Source organism: Pyrus communis, chromosome 5 (assembly GCF_041283825.1).
Source record: "Pyrus communis isolate YQ-2024b chromosome 5, ASM4128382v1, whole genome shotgun sequence".
NCBI classification, from domain to species: domain Eukaryota; kingdom Viridiplantae; phylum Streptophyta; class Magnoliopsida; order Rosales; family Rosaceae; genus Pyrus; species Pyrus communis.
Window position 1 is genome coordinate 32,452,511 of NC_142569.1, and position 19,669 is coordinate 32,472,179.

Consider the following 19,669-nt stretch of genomic DNA (forward strand, 5'->3'; position numbering starts at 1 on the left):
CCAACATAAAACCACCGTGGTCTTAGTGCAATTTTGCATTGAGAGAAACAACCTTTTTTCCAATTATTTTCATCTTTGATCTTAATTTGCTAGGGATTTCCCATCTGACTACCAACCGTATATAACCATGACAGATGAAACCAACCGTATACAACCAAGAAAGAACAAGTAGCTAGTGACTGCAAGAAAGGCATATGTTATGGATTTCGAATTCATCCATCGTAACGAACATCGGTGACGAACGTGTTCTTGATTCACTTGAAGCTATTTCTTAGACTTGTTTTAACCTTACCTTCCATAGCAAACACGTTTGTATGAGGCAACTCTCTTCTTCTTTTGGAGTTATGCATCAGTTGATGTTGCGAAACCGTTTCCCTTCTGGGTTGATCCGTTGAAGTTGTACGAGTTCGACCACTACCGGAAGTTGAACTCGCTGGAGTAAGCTGTGGTGCATTCAGGGAATGACTTGCACTTCTCCATACCAAAAGCACCTAGCTACAGGGAAATAGAACCTAACTAGAAATTTGTGCCCACACGTTGTTGCAGGATTGAAAACTGTATGAAAGATTATGTTTGCAAGATATAAAAGATTGTGTTGCTATTTACATTGAAAACATTTGGTAAATTGTTATATACAAAAGTTTTTATCAACACATTCCTCAAGTTGCTCCCTTGGGGCTCTCTTGACTATGCCTTGGTCCCCTTGGTCTAAATCCCTGCTCTAGCTCTTTTCTTGAGGTCTGATCACACAATCTTGCATGTCTGAACTTAGTGCCTATAAGAAAGTTTTAATATATAACCACATAAGCATAGTCCTAGGATCAGAGAGAAGGGTTTAGCCAAAATAGTCATTGAGATTTGCATAACTCATCACTTTTGTCCTTGGGATTTGAAATCAATAGAAGTGATCCTTGAGTTTATCTACCATCAATCATTTTTGTCCTTCCATGAAAAATTATATTAAATAAAGATCAAAATGACAAAAATACCCTCAATTTAATAAATAATGGGCCAAATGACTTGACAAAAATTGAGAGTTTTTTTTATTTAGCCTTTTAGCCTTATTTAATGGAGATTTTTCATGGAATTACCAAAATGATTGATAGTGGAAAATTCAGGGCCCACTTCTATTGATTTCAAATATTAAGGACCAAAGTCAGGAGTTATGCAAATCTTATGAACCATTTTGGCTAAAAAGCCTTCTTTTTAAAACCGTATAAAACATGTAAAATTTGTAAAATGATATACAATAAGCAACATGTGGAATGTAGGAAGGGAATTATTGACCTTTTGTTCTGAATCAAATACATTAATTCCAAAATACAATTTCAAGAACCCTTTCCAGGCAATTGAACATCAGGAAGAACGCTAATTCTAACATACAAATTCAATTTTCACCATGTTAAAAAGCATGCAAGCAAAGATAAAGGACGTAGTTCTATTACCAATAGGATTAGCTTGTAAAGACTTCTACACTCTGTTCTGAATCATGTTTCCACTATAAGGATGCTTAGAGAACTGTAGCTAACCCCACTGTAAAAAAAAATACATGCTAAACTTAAAATCCATTGATATTCATAACGCAAATAGAGTGGAAACATAGACAATCAAGTTATGTAAGTAATTAAATATGTTTAGATAAGTACCTGACTTGTGGCAAAAGTAAAAAATTTTCCTCAAACATCATGGCCACTTTCATGAGTTATTGTAAGTCTTCTTCACCAGATACAGAAGAGTGACTCCTCAACGTATCCAATCTTTACATTTAACACTTTTAACAAAATCCACTGACTAATCATTAAGACATGGCATGTAGGTGGAATTATACAAAAGTGAATTCAGAATGAATAAATCCAATAATTTCTATGTAAAACCGCATGAATGTATGCACAAAATTTTTGTGTGAGCAAACAAATATCCAGCTATACTGAGACTTGAATCATACTCAAACCAATTCGGTCTCATATGTAAGAAAAAAGTTGTGCTTCATATTTGAATACAAACAAATTAACTTTACACCAAACACAACAGACTCATTTCTCTCCTTTACTATTCTTGAAAAACTTGGATTCATATAAAAATTGTGTTATGCCAAGATACTTCTTACAAATCGATTCAGTTCAAATAAGAACCAAACCAAAAATCCACATAAAAGCTCACTAAATTACCAAATTTCAACAATTTGGCCAATTAGGTATCCTCAAAACAATTCGAAGAGCAATAATTTAGCAAAAAAGGGTTATAAACAAAAGAAAGATAAAAAAAAAAAGGATATTCAGATTAAAAAAGGCAGCAGATAACACAAAAAAATTGAATATGATATCAATGCTACAACAACTACTGAATATAAAATAAGAAGATTTCAGTGATTTGATCAATGTGCCATATCACAGTAAGAGCAACTGCATTCGAAACCCTCTTTGACTTTTTCATGCAGCCCTCACCACCTGCTTTGCTTTAAAAAAAAAAAACAAAAACAAAAACAAAAACAAAAACAAAAAAAAAAAAATATATATATATATTCATAGGAAGACTTGAAATGAGCTCTTTCGCCGCCGGGATGCCCATAAAAAAAAGGGGCTTTTCAATCTAAGTCCAAAAACATAGGTAGTTTTTTAACTAAGTCCAGTTATCCAATTACATATTTTTATACCAATTTTGCCCTTTTAGATAAAAATATTTAAATTCTTTAATTTTTGTATCATTTATTCAGTTTTTAATTTTGAATATTTAAATACTAACTAAAATATTATCTAGTAACCACCTAATGATGTTTACCTACAAAACCGATATAATTTAGTATCTACCTATTGTATAGGAAGAAAAATGCTTTATACCTACAAAATAGATATAATTTACCAACAAAATAAAAATAAACTACCTATTGTATAGGAAGAAAAATGCTGAAACTTCATGGCAGAACATTAGAATAGAAATATGATATAATATACCTCCATTAAAGGAACAAATACTAAACAAAAAAAAGGAACAAATACTAAGTTTCAGTTTACCTTTATGATACGCACAAAAATATAATAGAGCAAATATAAATGCATGATACTGTATTATTGCTTGCAATTGATACTGTATTGCCGAACGAATATGTAAAAAAATTGTGAAAGCTATGTAAAAACTGAAATTGTCATGAAGGAATTTGGAGGGAGGAACACAAAATATCACCCATGAAAGATGGGAGAAGAAAGAGGATGATTGATTCCATGATCTAACAAAGGGAATTGTTTAGAAGAAGGAAAAAAAAAAGAAGGGATAAAACAGACTGGGGGTTGAGATTTTATTGCTATAACTAATCCTACAATTAAGGGATTAGTTAAACCACAAATAATCATATAATTAAGAAATTTTGAATATTTACTACAATTTATAAGTCTAAGGGATAAATATGGTACAAATTATAAATAAGCTTACGTGGAATATCAATTATTGGACATATTTCAATGCTGTTGACTAATTATAGTAATGGCTCACAAAATTGGATCTATATCAAATTATCCCTAAAAAAAAATCAATGAGAAAATTATCTTTAATGGACTTTCATCCAAGTTGGGTACATTATTATCCACAGATTTCATGCCACATAGAAAGAGAGAAGCATCACCATTGTCTATTTCACATAATCTATGAAATGTAATCTTTAATTTTTTTTTTTTTTCAAAAAACATTTTAAGCAAAAAAGAAACCAACTATAAAACCGGTTAGTATCATACTTATTTAATATCTCATCTTCACTAAACGTTTGGGCAAAACAAAGAGCTGTATGAAGCCCAATGCCTTGAAACCCTTTTCTTTTTTTCTTTTTTTTTTTTTAGTACATTGATATATTTTTACACTAGGAGGAGTTCAACTAAGCAACATAATAGGCAACCTAATTTGGTATTAAATTCGCCAACCACAAGATTTGAACCTAAGACCTCTCACTTCCAAGTGAAGAAAAATACCATTAAACGGTAGTACTGAATGATTGAACCCCACTTAAATCGTGGTGATTTTCAGCCAAAAAGAGAGAAAGCAATCAAGTGGTTCCTCTTCAAACCAAGACCAGCGTCGATATCTCACATATAGTAACATTCAAATGGTTCCTGCATACCGATGAGATTCTCTTAGTGCCTAAACATATAATAAGGAATGAGAACTGGCAAGAGAAGAGAGATGAAAAGCTTTTGTTACACATTTAGTCTCAAAGAGGAACCCATCACTGTTAAATATAATTCAAGCATCCACATGACTGTTGCCATTTAACTGGGCAGAGTGCTTCAACCTTTCCTTTTGCTTTTAAAACAGGCATCCCAAGAAGTTTAACTTGTTCCTTTAAACCACATTTAGTAATAACTGATAAGCATTCCAAATGCCCCACCAACCAATCTATTTTGCACAAAGAAATATTACATATTCTAACAGGATTAAACTGATCATAGAATTTAATAAGATGAACAGATGTTGAAAAAAACAATTAAAGCACGAGATTCATGAGCTTTTGCTCTTCAACGTATCGAAATTCAAAAAATTAAACATAAATTCATAATGGAGATCATCGATCAAATCACATAAATAAAAGAAAATTCACAACAAAATAGAAAATAAAAACCGAAGCTCACTTCGCATGACCTTTTCTGAGAGTAACAGCTGGTGATTTCCCCATGTTCAACCAAATCTGCACGGAAAACCATAAAGCAGAGAGAATAAAAAAATAAAAATGTGTTTCCAAGATGTGAATAAAACTACGATGATTCAGTGCAGCAGCAGAGTTACAGAGAGAGAATTCAGAGTCCTGTGATTGGTGGCATATTATCTTTGAATCCTGATTCAGAACATGCACGTAAAAAAAAAAAAAAAAAAAAAAAAAAAATCAGAAACAAACTAAAATTTGGGATGGTGAACTTTGTATCTTGGAAAGGATAGACACATGTGGGATCAACAATGCAGAGAGCTCTTCAGGATCGGTCCAAACTCCGCTGTCAATGACGGAAAGAGAAGCCAAGGAGGAAAAAGAACGGTCAAAGTCAAACTCTCGCAACCGAGTATACGCGACGATAAGAAATCATATATTCATTCATGTATTGAATTCTCCGGTGAACTATTTTCTCTTAACAAATAAAATTACTACCTTCGCAGATGCGCAACATATTCATGCTCGCTCATAGTCTTCATTTACTCAAGTTGTATAGTGTAATCATCCAACTGCCAAAAGACCAAGAGAATGAAACTTCTGCTACTAAAAAGCTCAAACTCATAAAACTCTAATTGTTAGAACCCTACCATAAAGTTTATGAGTTGAAGATGTTAGAATATGAACATGAGTATGAACCTGTAAACTTGGTTATAGGATTAGAGATTCAGTAGGAAGCCTTGTTGAGAATGGATTTGTGAATCCATATTATGACTGAACTACTATTTAGAAGGAATTAGTTTTCTATATGGATTTTAATAGGGAATTCCTTGTAGAATTTGGCTTGGATTATGTAGTATATTTATGGTGGCCTCTGCTCTCACAGTGTGTACTCAATATAAGACTAAGACCTATTATTAGTTGAGAGTCTTGTTCACTGAAGAGAGGAGAAGGTGTACCACGACTTTGCTGCAAAAATCAGACATGGCAACAACTTCGAACTTTTCTGCAGGTATGTTTTCTTTCTGTGCATTGCTTTATGGTTTATGGTTCTGTGTTTTGATCACGGTAACTTGCTTTGCATGATCTTGGTGTTGTGCTTATTCTAACAGAAGAATCCCAGTACTTAAGTGCAGCAAGATCATAAGCTCTTGAGAGCCGTTCCACCGTGGGCAATAGCCTGGTGGACTAGCTCTCAAACAAGGCCAAAAGGCCAGAGCAACTTGGTCTAGCGTGTGCTAGTGATGGAGCTCGAGCAGGCCCGAGTAAGAAGTCCAGCAGGAGTTGCCATCCGGAGAACCCAAAGGGCATGTGACGCAAGGTTGACGTCTGGGCGATGTCAGCCACGTGGTGGATGGGCTTGGACTTCCCTTTCTCTCTCTTAACCTTCATGGTTCTTGAACGACGTCGTCGTCTCACGATGGATGGGCGGCGGCGACGATGACTCTCCCCAATGCCTCATCCTCTATTCGCAAAACGATGCCCAACTGGAGTCCTCAGCATCCGTGACACGTGTCCCACAAACTTGCTGGAGTTTGCTCTGAGGAGGTGACCAAAAACTTGGCAAGGTTTCAAAGAAATTGCAGGGGGTTAAACCTTCGGTTTCGAACTGGAAAAACACGACAAATCTTGTCCCAAGCAACATTATGACATAATGAAACAAGATTCGCATAGAGAACCTCACCTGGGTTCGAGTTTCAGATCTTGAAGCTCTCGGCTTCAATGGTGGTTTACACCGTGATGGTCCGATGACGCATGCAACGGTATAGCTAGGATCCTTTAGTCCCAAAAATTAAGGTTTCATGGTTTTAGAGTTTGATTTGTTTAATTTTCGAAGAGGAAAGTGCGTGAGAGCTCTTGGAGCTCTAGAGAGAGTGAGTGTCGAGAGCAGAGAGAGAGGAACTTTAGAAAAATGGTGAGAAGTGAGAAAGATGAGTGGAAAGAGGGGGAGTGACGTGAGGAAGTGGAGAGTGCACGGGAAATTCCAAGCAAGTTGCAAAAAATACTATTATTTTATTTATCTATTATCAGGGCTATTTAAGTGTAGGGATGAAAATGTAAAAGGCAATTACTGTTCACTATGTGGATTAAATAGTGGATAGCCTTAGGGGCCTTTCTCACGGTGAAACTGCTGTGAAGCTTTTTCCTCCATGTCATAGCCACCTGCCGCTCAAATTTAAAAAATTCAATGCCAAATAAAAAATGAATTAGTGATAATTTAAACTAAAATCCCAAATTATTGTAGAGAAAAGACATACCAAGATAAACTGCATTACTTGATTTGAATGGGACCTGCCTTCTCTGCCCTCCCACTTCCTATACACTCTCATCTTATCATATTTGTGCGGTCACGATTAAACCACATCAACATTTTATATTACTATTACTTTTTGTCTTATTATCTCTATAAAAAAAATCAATATAAAATATTGACGTGGCTTAACCGTGACCGCACAAAATAAGAGGGGATGAGAATATATGGGAAGTGAGAGGGCAAAGAAGCCGGGTCCATTTGAATGGAATACAACAACATAACACATGACATGTAAAGAATTAAGAGCAAAAATCAAATTTCAGCAGCAGGTGGAGACAAAAAAAAATCAGTAAAAAAGAAACAATGAAGCTACAACTAAAAAAAAAAAAAAAAGGCTCAAACCAAATTAGAAGCCAAAATTATCCCTAGCATTACTAAATTAACAATATAAAAATAAAAATAAACTCATATAAATTTACAGGAAAATAAAAAAAATGTAAATCAACATTAATATACCTAGATAAACCCATACTGAATCGAAACTAAACAGAAAACGCATAATCCTGAAATCAAACCTCAGATGAATAAAATTGGAATAAAATATTAAACTCTAGTACTTAATTCTTCTCAATAGCTTAATACATGTGTTACAATATTTTATTGTCTTTTTGTGTTGCGTAGGCTGCCTTCTTGACGACCAACACAACAGGAAGAAAGCTTTTGTTATTCTGCTGAACAACTTCTACCACCATCTATCAATCTAAATCAAACAATGTTCTCCAATATTTTTTGTTGTGTAAATAGCTTAACACAGCATGAATTCCCCAATATTTTCTTCATGTAAATATCTTAGCATTTCACAATCTTTTGTTTCCAAATGCTGCTATCGATAAAAAAAACCACAGGGTAAGTTCTACCCCAATTCATTTAAGCATATAACAGAATGGTGACAATACACTTCAATCAAATTGGTTACTCCTTCCACCCAATTTTTATCAAACATATAGAACCAAAGACCAATTGTTTAGACGTGTTTAATAAAGGATTTATTTAAAAAATTCCTTCAAATACATATTGCTAACTGGCAAGATTGCATCAATTTAGTTATCCCACACAGACTGGTAAGTGCACATGTTGTTCAGATAAAAACTAATACAAATTACTGAGACTCATTTATTTAAAAACTGCAAAATGATTATTCAAATGTATATTCATACAAAGTCTAATACTGAAACAAAATTTACAACTCAATTTAAAAAATTTGTCCAAGCACTTGCTCAGTGCATTTCCCACTTTCCTCCAGATTCATCACTTTTTTTCCCTTTTTCTGTAAAACCACAAATCTGTAGAAGAAAGAAATGGAAACGGAAAGAACAATGGAGAAAACGCACCCAAAACAAAGAAACGACGATGACCGATGCGTGTCCAAGATGGGCAAAAGCGCCATTTAACCGTACCAAGCAGGCGAAAGAAGGAAAAAATGAGAAGCCAGCAAGAGAATCTCCGCCATTACACTGCTTGTGAACAGTGTTTGTCCATTGGGTTTTAGTATATAGATAATTTTCTAGCTATAGGGAAAACCCCTTTCTCAAGCTTCATGGTATTTACTAGAAAATACATCCACCCGTTGCTGCGGGAATTGAATATATTAGTCACAACATGCATGAATAATTTCCACACAAGCTAACTTAAAAGACGGTATAGTACCTAAGAACCAATGAAGTAAAACTTTGCTTGCTATATACGGATATGCATGCTATAAGAAAGCGTTCATTTGTATATCGTATTGTGCCATCAGTATTATAGTCATAGTTTCAAGTGCTCAGCCTACTATATAGGGAAAAACACAGAAAAGAGAAAGCAGAAATGTAGAAGACATAATATTTGAGCATCTAGCAGGAATAGTAAGTTTCTGAAAAAAATTGCTAAACCGTCTCACAAATTCAATCATTAAACATTACACTATGACCTAAGATCATGATAAATTATATAGTTCGTTCACAAATCAAAACAAAGTGCTATCAAAGGAAAATGTTTAAGATGATGAAGATAGAAAACTGGACTCAGAAACCATATTTTCTATCGGTAACCAAACGAATAATTTAGAATGATAAAAACCCAATTCTAGCTCATCTGGTTGCTCTCATCCTCATCTCTGTATTTCAAAGGCTGAGTAGCCATGTTTACAGAAGTTGCCAAATAATCACCATCTGAAGATTGAGAATAACGCACATTGTTCACATCGCACAAAATTTTATAGAAACGGGGACAAATTAACATATTTAAAGTAAGCATTAAGATGTAAACATATTCAAAGGCTGAGTAGCTTATTGGATTCGTTTCATTTTTTCGAATCCAATCAAAATACAAAATGAAAAGGAATTAAAGAAAAGTTACAGTTTAAGTATTTCAAATTAGTGATTAATCAACCAGTCAGTCAGTCTCAATGATCTATCAATACCATGGACATCATACAGAAATTCAAGTAAACCCTATAAATTAACTATCAACTCCTCAACTCCATCACTCTTCCACCGTTGTTTCTAATTTACCTCTCCTTAGAGCTTTTTTATTACTAATTTATATACAACAAATTGAACTGTCCATTTCAAATCAAATATGCATGGGCAAAAAAGCAAAACTCCCGCCATATAAATTAATCAATAATCAAACAAAAAAAAATTCTTGGAGGCCAGAACAAATTCAATTGGTTTTTCATGCGAGTGACTGTAATTGCCAAACAAAACACATATTTAAGTGCCCAAAATTTAAGCTTTATATCATAATCTATTCTTGTAACAAAAGCAGTTTCTCAGCCGTTGGATATTTTATGTGGCTTTCGATCAATAATTGTACTTAAATAGAAAAAAAGTAAAATAGTCGAACACAAATGAAAGAAAGACGGATCAAATTATTAAGAAATCTAATTTAGAGTTGTTAAAATTCACTTTCATGTGTACGAGCTACTTACTAAATACAAGAGGGAGTTTTAACAGTTAACAGGAGATTGTTCTTTCTTATAATTGATTCAAGACTTTCAACCTTCAAACTTCAACACATTTATTCTTACATTTTACCAATCGTCAGACATTGCTAATTGCCAAGATAGCAAGATAATGAATTCCATGAACGAAAAAAAAAATGACATGCAACTTCAACTTACCATGCCAAAGAAGCTCCATAAGATTAGCGGCTTCCTCCTTACTGCATGTATCAAAAGCATTGCAACCGTAGATCCTGGAAATTATAAAAAAAAAAATAAAAAAAAAACATCCAGTCAATAGACAATATAATAGTTGTGGGAAGGTGAGTATGCAACCAAGAATCTAAGATATACTTGATTTGTGATTCCATTATAATTTCACACACAAAAAAGATCTATTTTTTTATTGAAACATCAAACAAAACAATCTCATCTGTTACAGATTGGACCAACCAAATAAAGAATCTATTGATATGATTTATAGCAGTGCAATCAACATCATTTGAATCCAACTAAAAAGAAACTAATTGTATGTTAGAAATTTCATGGTAATTTGATTTTGCAGATTAAAAAGAGTTGAAGAATTTTGAAAATTACTAAACCCCATCACAACATCGCATCAGCAAAGAATCAAATCCAAATGTAAAATGTAGAACAGTGACAATTGCATAAAGAATATGATAATAGGAAGCATAAATGGGATATTGAGGGTCTCAAGTAAATTCGCAACAACACAAAATCTAACCAGCAACAATTCGTTCATGACATCTTAAAACACCAAATTTCGTCCCGAAAACAGGACATTTAATGCAGAAAGCTTAAAACTGTGCCTCCCAAAACTAACATCTGAGAGAGCGTTGCAATTCTTATCTTTAAAAGCATGAATGGTGAACTTAATAAAAGAATAAGAATTTGCAATGAACTAAATAAAAGCACAATTTCTATAAACATTATTTGCACAAAAATTAACTGTATTGAGAAACTCACCATCCCACTTCTCACGATGATGTATGATGATAAAACCAATTGGTGGGTGCACTGAAATATATTCACAGGCCCATTAAACACACGAACATCATACAGTGAATTGCACATAAAGTATAACTGTTGAGCAAAAATTGTATACAATATGTAAACAAATAATTCACTCGACACTATTTTAGCTCATTCATTTTTCGAAGAGGGTTTTATTAAATTGAGTTTGACCCATTCTAGGCTACGCGCCTATTAATTACAAACCTTCTTTTGGGAAAGGAATACCTTTTGATTCTAATATGAATAAATCGTAACTTGGGGGTTTGGATGTTTATTTGATTTTGTGACTGCACCTAGGTAGAGCCCTAGATTGCCTACATACCCTCGTTGTGGGATCAAGTCACTCATAGTTCTTTACGTATTTGTTGGGGTTTGATGCCTTGTGCAGTTTCAGCTCATGCAAGTAAGGAGCATTTGATGCCTTGCGCAGTTTTAGCTCGTGCGGGCAAGGACTTTCAGCCATTGGAGCATTTGGTGCCTTATGCAGTTTTAGTTCGTGCGGGCGAGGACTTTGAGCCATTGAAACAAAATACAGCTTCGTGCCATTTGAGATTTGATGCGGCTTTGTGCAATTTGACCACTTCGGTAATTAAGGGGAATTTGATCCATGACGTGAGTTTCACTAAATTGAAGTGGTGAGTCGATCGAGTTTTGTACTTTGAGATGGTTTGCATGCACAGTATTGAAGTGGTTCGAAGTTGTCTATATTTGTATTGCTTTTGTCCTCCACTTTGCTCTGTGTCTTGATTTGATCTTGGCCCAACGATTAACCATGACCACCCAAAAGATTTTGAGGACAAGTATTAATTCAATCATACCCATGAATTAATTCAAGCCATAAGTTGCGCAGGTTTGTCCTCGTGGGATCAAACCAACCTTCAACTAAAGTTATGACAAACTTTGTCTCTGCACCTACTTAATTGCTTGCTGGAGATCTTTATTCCAATTCCTAACTTAGGAATTTGAATGAAACTTGGTCAGCAACCACACTAATTTTGGTGCACCTTGAGCCTAAGCTTATCCTTCAACGCTAACAACAAGCTTCTTTTCCGGACAATCATCTGGTCAATTTTGCGCGTTAGTGCAATGGTGGGCTTCGAGCTTTGCTTTTGAGACTTCCGTCATGATTTGAAGAGGACCATGAAATTAATTTGTTGCATTCCTCGTTTACATACATTTTTTTTATGCATGTGACTGGGTATAAACGAGAGAATATGCATGTAGAATTTAGCGGTTTTATACCACTTGATATTTGATACGGCTTCGTCCCATTTGGGATTTGAATAATTAATAGGTAAATGACCCTTTAATTAGAATTTGAGTATGACGATCTAGAAGGGTTTTAGAGCCACGTCGCATTCACCTTTAAAAGGGAACTTGATGGTGCTTTGACTTGTCTTGTTGCACTTCTTTTTCTCCCCCTTTTTTTGTTTGGTGTCGATGAGATGGGGTTGCCCATTTTTCTTCCTTGCTTTTCTTTGCCTTGGGACCCCTATCAGTTTGTCTCCATCTCATCTTTTCTTCGTTCTTCATATGAGCAACCTTCCCTATAAAATTAGGAACTTTGTTGCATAAGCAGCATCCATTAAATGGAAATCTAGGAACTATGCTTTGTAGACTCTTCTTTTACTCTTTATATAATTTGTAATTAATTGGTCAAAGTACAAGAGTGAATTTAGTTTATATAAACCAGGAATTCGTTCCGGTTTCATGGTTGCATCTAAAATTTAATATCAGACTGCCTACGTATCCTTAACGGAATCAAACCGGAGTAGTTCGTGAAATATTTGATTTGGATTTGTAGACTTGTGTTCAGACTTGGCAAAATGAGAAGCCAATGGGATTTATTTAAAACCCATATATATGACCTTCAGTAATCGCCTAATAGTCTCTGAAATAGGACTTGGATTTATCTTTTCCTTAAGTAGCTCAGGACTTGAAGACATAAAGTGGGACTCCAAATCCCACGTGACATGCACAGTTCAGTCTTTTCCTTAAGTAGCTCAGGACTTGAAGACATAAAGTGGGACTCCAAGTCCCACGTGAGATGCACTGTTCAAAAACCCAATTAGAAATCTTCCCTGCTCCAGTATTCGTTTCTCTAAACAGCGATGTTGATTTCGCAATGTTTTTTTCTTTTTTTTTTAATTCCTTTTGGGTTTGTTAGCTGTTGAATTCCAAATGAAGGTGGGTAAGATTGGTGGAGTTCAAACTGTTTTGAATTGCTCCAATTTATCCTCTTTTCCTCCTAAACTGCAGAGGCTTCTTGTGCAGGTCACAAGCTTTTTTTTTCCTTCTGCTGCATTGTTCTCTTGCTCTCACCACCTTGCTTGTGCTCCTTTTGTGGATCGAAAATTCAAAGCGAAAAGGAGAAGATAACCAGCAGGTGACCCCATTTTCATTTTCTGTGTTCTAGATTTGATTCGGAGTGGGTTGAAGCTCTAAACTGCAACTGATTGGTTTAATTATTTCGTGCAGGCGTCACTGGCAACATCATCTCTTCGATTTGGTTGTTGATGTGTCCTTCAGGTAATGAGCTTCATTGGGTTGTAAAAACCCTCTTTTTGTGTACTGGTAGATGATAAACCCAATTTTGATGTTGGTAGTTTTCGTAGACTAAATTTATTTAACTTTTCGTTTATCATGAGTAGCTTTCAGTACCAGTTTGACTTAGTTTTTGATATGGTTGTTGGACAAATTATTTTGCAGCACTGAGTTCGTTGAAAACAAGCGTTTATTCATGGCTCCAAAGGTGAGAATTGCACTCTGAAATTTGTAATAACGCACTCATCGTGTCTGCCATATTTTGAATGAGTCTTGATGTATTCGTGTCTGATTATCACTTTCCGGCCTCCGTTTTCTCCGTAAAGAGTCATGTGACTTGGTTTGGTCAGTAGGCTTTGGACACCCTCTTTTTTCCATCTATGTGCTGCCTTCTATGCTTAATTAGAAAAGAAATAAGCATTATGCCTTTTCCATTTGAATGTCACATGAGTGGCCTTATGACAGCCATGTTCGTGATAATTTGATCATGCTCGCTATTCTTTCTCATCAACACTAGTCATTCATAACATTTTGGAATCCAGCAACATAACTTGGAATTTTTGAGCTTTTGCAGATAGGATAATATCAAAGCTCTTTGATGCCATTCTTTTATATTCTTGTCTCATGCTTAAACTTTCCTTTTGGTAAAGTCTCATGCTTTAACTTTCTTCCATCTTTGAAATACTATGCAAACATCATCCCAATATACTTTGCTGGAACTTTATGATTATAAAGGGAGACATCAGCATTTTTAATTTCTCCTTTTTCTTGGATTATTATCCCAAGTGGGTTTTCATAGGTTTTTATGCAAAGGCATCCTCCATGTCTTGTACCTGTGAGTAGCAAAGAAAACACCAAAGAATTACAAATAGAACAATTTCTTTCCTCTTGAATTGCATCTTGGTATATGTTGCTTCCTTGCTGTCTTTCTTTACAGAGACTAAGCTTGAATTTTGAAACTGCACTTAACAAACTTGTGGGGGTATGGACCATTTAGACTTGGTTGGAACTTCACGGGGTGGTTTAGACCACCCTGAAGAAATTCATGGGATTGACAGCAGCGGTGGGGGAGCAGAGCTCTTGGATTTGATTGGAAATTCACAGGGTGGTTTAGACCACCCCGAAGAAATTCATGGGATTGACGGCAGTAGCGGGGAGCGGAGCTCGTGTGTTTTGGTTTTCTTCAGATTTAGGCTGAAGGAAAACATGTGGGTGCTGCCATTTTTGGACTGCTTCATGTTGTTGTTGCAGGTATAGAGAAACGCAGGGGTTGCTAGCGTATAATAGATTCTTTGCTGACCAAAGTTTGTTCAAGAAGACACCTACCTGCAAAACAAAATTACTGGGAAAAAATGAAGAGAAGAGAAACGTAGGTTTTGTACCTTCTGATTGTTGTTTGTGGTTTGTTCCCCTTCCCTGCAAGACTCAATTCGAAATCGCCGGCAATGGGATTAGTCTTACGTTGCTTATTTTCTCTAAATTTCTCTCTCAATTTCTGCAGTCTCTCTTCTTTCTGTGTCCCCCTTCTTACTGCAACTGATGCCTATTTATAGACATCTTAGGAGGGCTCTAGAGCTTTTACATGGAGGAGATAGAGGCCATGTCTTCCGCCACTTTCTCTTAACCTCTCTTACTGACTTCATGTTCTTTTGTTGCAGAAAAAGGGGAGCCCCTATTTTGCACTTTACTTCCCCCTTTTGTAGGAAGGAATTCATATCTTATTTATTTATTATTATTATTATTATTATTATTATTATTATTATTTTTTTAAATTTATTTATGGATGTTTGATTTGTATGTAAAGCCCATCTTCATCTTTTGGGTTGGATTACATTTTTGTTTTGCCTTGTAGTATGACCCAATTTGTATGGACTCTATTTTTTTTTTTTTTTTTTTTTTTAGTATATATGTTATATATTTTTGTTGTTCAACAAAAACATTATCAAATATACCTCGAGGCGGCATTGGATATGATCATTATAAAGTCTTCATCTCTGACACCAAGAGCACTCAGCATCTCAAAATTCCTCATCTCCCTATAGACTCGGCAATTTCTAACACAACACAAAAATAACAGGTTTCGGATTAACACGATAACTAATTGGGATCATTATTGAGTGATCCGTTAAGAACCTGTTAATAATGGGTTCTTAACGGGTATACACACGGATAACAAGTGGGTAATCCATTTCAACCTATTAAGAAAAAAATTATTTTGATAATTTTAAAATTTAATTACTAAAAGATTTATTATAAAATACAACAACCATATTAATATATATTCCATATCAAATATATAGTTTTGTATTATTATTTTATATAAGTTTATAAAAATAAAAAATAAAAAGTTTTAGTCGTTATTTATTTTTATTATGAAAGTTCTTTATTATCATTACTAGGATAAATTTTACTTAACATGTTGTCCAAAATTAAAACAAACTAGTATAGTATTTGTATTGGCAAGAACTAAAAAGACATACATACAAGTATGAAAAATGTGAAGGAGTATATAAACACTCATGATTCATCGTTATTCCTCGACGAGTAGATAATGGTTATGCTTACATTATCGTTTAGATTTTTAAAATCCTCCAAACCCTCATGTAATATTTTTTTTATTTGAGGGCAAAATTAATAATAACTATAGTAGAAGTGTCAAAAATGTAAAAAAAAAATATACAATCACTCATAGTGACAAGCTTTACAACTTTCATGAAAGGGTCAGCTTCGAAATCTAACATTATAATTCATAAACCTTAAATTTATATTTAACCATCAATTGTTATTTATGCTTTATTCTTCTTACTGAATTTCATTTTTTTTATTTTCCTTTTTGAAAACATGATCATCCGACGGATGTACGAAGATGAACGGTTCAGATCTTTGATATCACATTTCGATATTTACGGTTAATTAAAATATAAGTCGATGACATATAGTTTGTAGAAACTTTATAAACATCAAGCAATATTTTCACTAACTGTAAAACTCTGAATATAATATTAACGATACAAATCGTTCATCTTCTTACATCCTCTAATACATCACGTTTTCAAAAAACAAAATTTGATTAGAACAATGAAGCGTAAATGTAAACAACAATCAACGGTTAAATTTTAATATATGATTTATATGATTATAGAGGCCAATTTTGAAGTTAAGCTCTTCATGAAAGTTGTAAAGCTTGTCATTACAAACGTTTATATATTTTTTTCCTATATTTTTTACACTTCTACATTAATTAAAAAACTATTAAAAACTTTACTTAAATAACAGCTGTAAGATATATGAAAGTAAATATGTACCGTTGGTTTAAAATATATTTTCCTTAATGGGTAACAGGGTAACAAGTCAGATCATATTACCTGTTAATATTATCGGGTCGATTTGGGGTCGGGTCATTTTGCCCGTTTATTTTAACAAGTGTTACATGACACAACCCGTTAAGATATCAAGTATGACACGAACACGAAAAACACAACACGAATAACAGGTCTTTATCTCCCAACCATTATATAGCTACTGCTGCAGCTGAATCAGCACCTGTGACTGCTCATACGCATTGAAAAACATATCACGCATTTATTATACATTTCTCTATTAACTAATCAACCAACTGAATTTAAAATTAGCTTCCAAACCAAAGAAGTTATGAACTTATAATTCTGCAATCACATTCAGTTCTTCATCTCTTACTCTAAATCCCAATTACAGAAATATCTAAACATTACTTCAACTTAATATTGTTTTCCCCCAAAACAGCACAATCCCACCAAAAAAAAAAAGTTTTAAAAAAAAAAACAGATCATGAATTAAATTAAACTTCTCACCTACCTCCAGCAGAGCTTTCACATTCTCAACCTATCACAAAAAAATCAACTCAAGTTAAAAAAAGGAGATCTTCAACTTCCAAATTAATTGAAAGAACTATAAAATCAATTAAGGGTTTCTGCTGAAGTGAAAAGTAAGGGTTTTACAGTTGTGAGGATCGACGTTTAAGAGAGGATCTGTTCATCTCCGGTCATCACTGTGAACTTAATCTTCTTCAATCCGTCTTAAAAAACACAACAATAAATCATGAATTAAATGAAATTTCTCACCTCAACCTCCAGCAGAGCTTTCACATTCTCAACCTGTCGCAAAAAAAATCAAATCAAATTCAAGTAAAAATAAAAAAGTGAACTTGAATATAGCAACCCTACTCCCCCTTTTACAGTTTAATATGTAAGGAAGTTGTAATCCAATCATGTTAAATTCACCCTTTTAAACGCCACAATTTATCTAATAAAAAGAGAAATTGAAAGGAAAAAAAAAAAAAAAAAAAACCTAAAACGGAAAGTAGTGATCGAAAGCTCCCTCTACTGTCATTTTTTGCCTAAACTCTGTGAATTAATCGGAAACGTAAGAAAACTAAGAACTTGATTAATTGAGTGATTAAGAAAACATGGACTTGGTTAACTTGATATATGAAAGCCGAATTCATTGACAGATGCTTCACATACATCACGCATCCACTGTCTATTTCCAGAAAAAGGATACATTATCTGGATAACAGCACCTGGTAATGAATTGATACTCAAAAATCCCACAAATACCATCCACAAATACATATTTCACTATAAAACATGAAAAGAGAAAGATTAAGGCTCAAAGGTACCTGTTGGGTGAAGTGCAGTGAATTCGAATGATGGCGCTAGGTAAGAGGACCTTGTTTTGGAAAGGAAGGATGCTGAGGCTAGTGGGAAGCTCCACTGATTCCGCCATATTTGCAACTTGTAGTTGTTGTGCTTTGGCTGATTATCTTCACCCACATATAAACGCACAGTTGAATAGTTTAAAATACAAGAAATAAAGACACCGAGAAATTTACGAGGTTCGGCAAAAACCTACCTACGTCCTCGGAGAGATATTGCTCTTCACTATGAGAAAAACAGTACAAGTTACACATGAGTTAAATCGACATAACCCAATCCCATATCCCTTGTACACCCACTCACAGAATTTTCCCAAGAGCCTCACTCTACCCCAAGAGTTCTATCACAAGAGACCTTTCACTCTAGCTCTCTTGATTTCTCTCTGCAACTCTCTCTTACCAGAAGGCGTAACAAATGCCTTAATATAGAATGTTCAACTTTTCCCATGGAAGAGCCGAATGCTCTCCCCTTGGATGCTTTCTTTATGTTTTCTTCCTCATCATGATGTTCCTTTCATCATTTTCTTATTTCTTGCTTTCGGCTAAAACCACCCCGTGGCTTTCACATGGACCAAATAAACAAAACTTAACCTTTTTTCCTCCCCAAAACAAAGAAAGGTGTTGTCCACCTTTGGTTTGTTTATTCTAAAGTATATGGCCACTTGGCCACATAATCCAACAATCTCCACCTTGGCCAAGTTCCGAAAACATCACAGATACTCGAATCAACACTCACCATAAGCACCCAAAGTACAAACTAAGGACAACGGTAACTAAATCAAATTCCCCAAACTTTCTGGTACTCATAATGATCTCCACCTCGACTCAAACTGTACCAAAGTCCATTGGCCTTACGTACCAGCATGCACACTCTGAATCAACCTCGTTGGTCCTGTTCCGATTCAGTCATGCCAATGCATGTGCAGCTGCTGCAAGAAAAAAAAACATTTAGCTTCAGACAGGATCTCGACACATCCTCGTCTCCTCCAGCAGGTTTTTCTCCTCTTCATTGTCTGCAACTTGGAAACTTGTCAGTGCACCCATTTCCAGCAACACCCGTCGAGCCAGACAACCATTCCTCGCACTTCTCATTCTTCAGGACCATCTCATCACCTGTGAATCTCATAGCTCCACCTGCTGCAAAACTCCTGCAACACTTGAGACTATACATCACCAGGAGATGTGTTGCTTCGAGTACCTAGAGGGCATACTCGAAGTCTTCCGCCACAAAATTGCTGCTACTTGGACCAAGATCATCCTTTCTTTTTCTCAAACGACAATTTATCCTTTTATGCCCGAATTCTTTGCAGTCATAGCATTGTGGTCCCTTGCCTTTGGAGCTTGATTTGAACCTGCTGTCTCTCTCAAATCCTCCTCCCAATTTTCTTCCATGATTTCAACCTTGAACAGCTAAAGCAGTCTCGTGCCCACCATCAACAATGGTCTTCCTCTTTTGTGTATCATAAGACACCAAAGAAGCATGCACCTGCTCCAAACTTACTGTATCTTTTCCATACAATAAAGTTGTCACAAGAT

General features: G+C 34.9%; 1 long non-coding RNA gene and 1 pseudogene across 3 annotated transcripts; one reads left to right on the forward strand and one right to left on the reverse strand.

Moving 5' to 3' along the window:
* Nucleotides 1-212: 212 nt before the first annotated feature.
* On the reverse strand, nt 213-480 carry LOC148697160 (uncharacterized; annotated as a pseudogene).
* Nucleotides 481-12,852: 12,372 nt separating this feature from the next.
* LOC137727087 (uncharacterized) lies at nt 12,853-15,317 on the forward strand. 3 transcript variants are annotated; one of them, XR_015963143.1, is made up of 5 exons: nt 12,853-13,087; nt 13,171-13,282; nt 13,375-13,425; nt 13,606-13,648; nt 14,378-15,317. It is a non-coding gene; the product is annotated as an uncharacterized LOC137727087 (long non-coding RNA). The 3 variants fall into 3 exon arrangements; XR_015963144.1 differs by having other exon boundaries at nt 14,438-15,317; XR_015963145.1 differs by having other exon boundaries at nt 12,853-13,083; nt 13,606-15,317.
* The last annotated feature ends 4,352 nt before the right edge of the window (nt 15,318-19,669 follow it).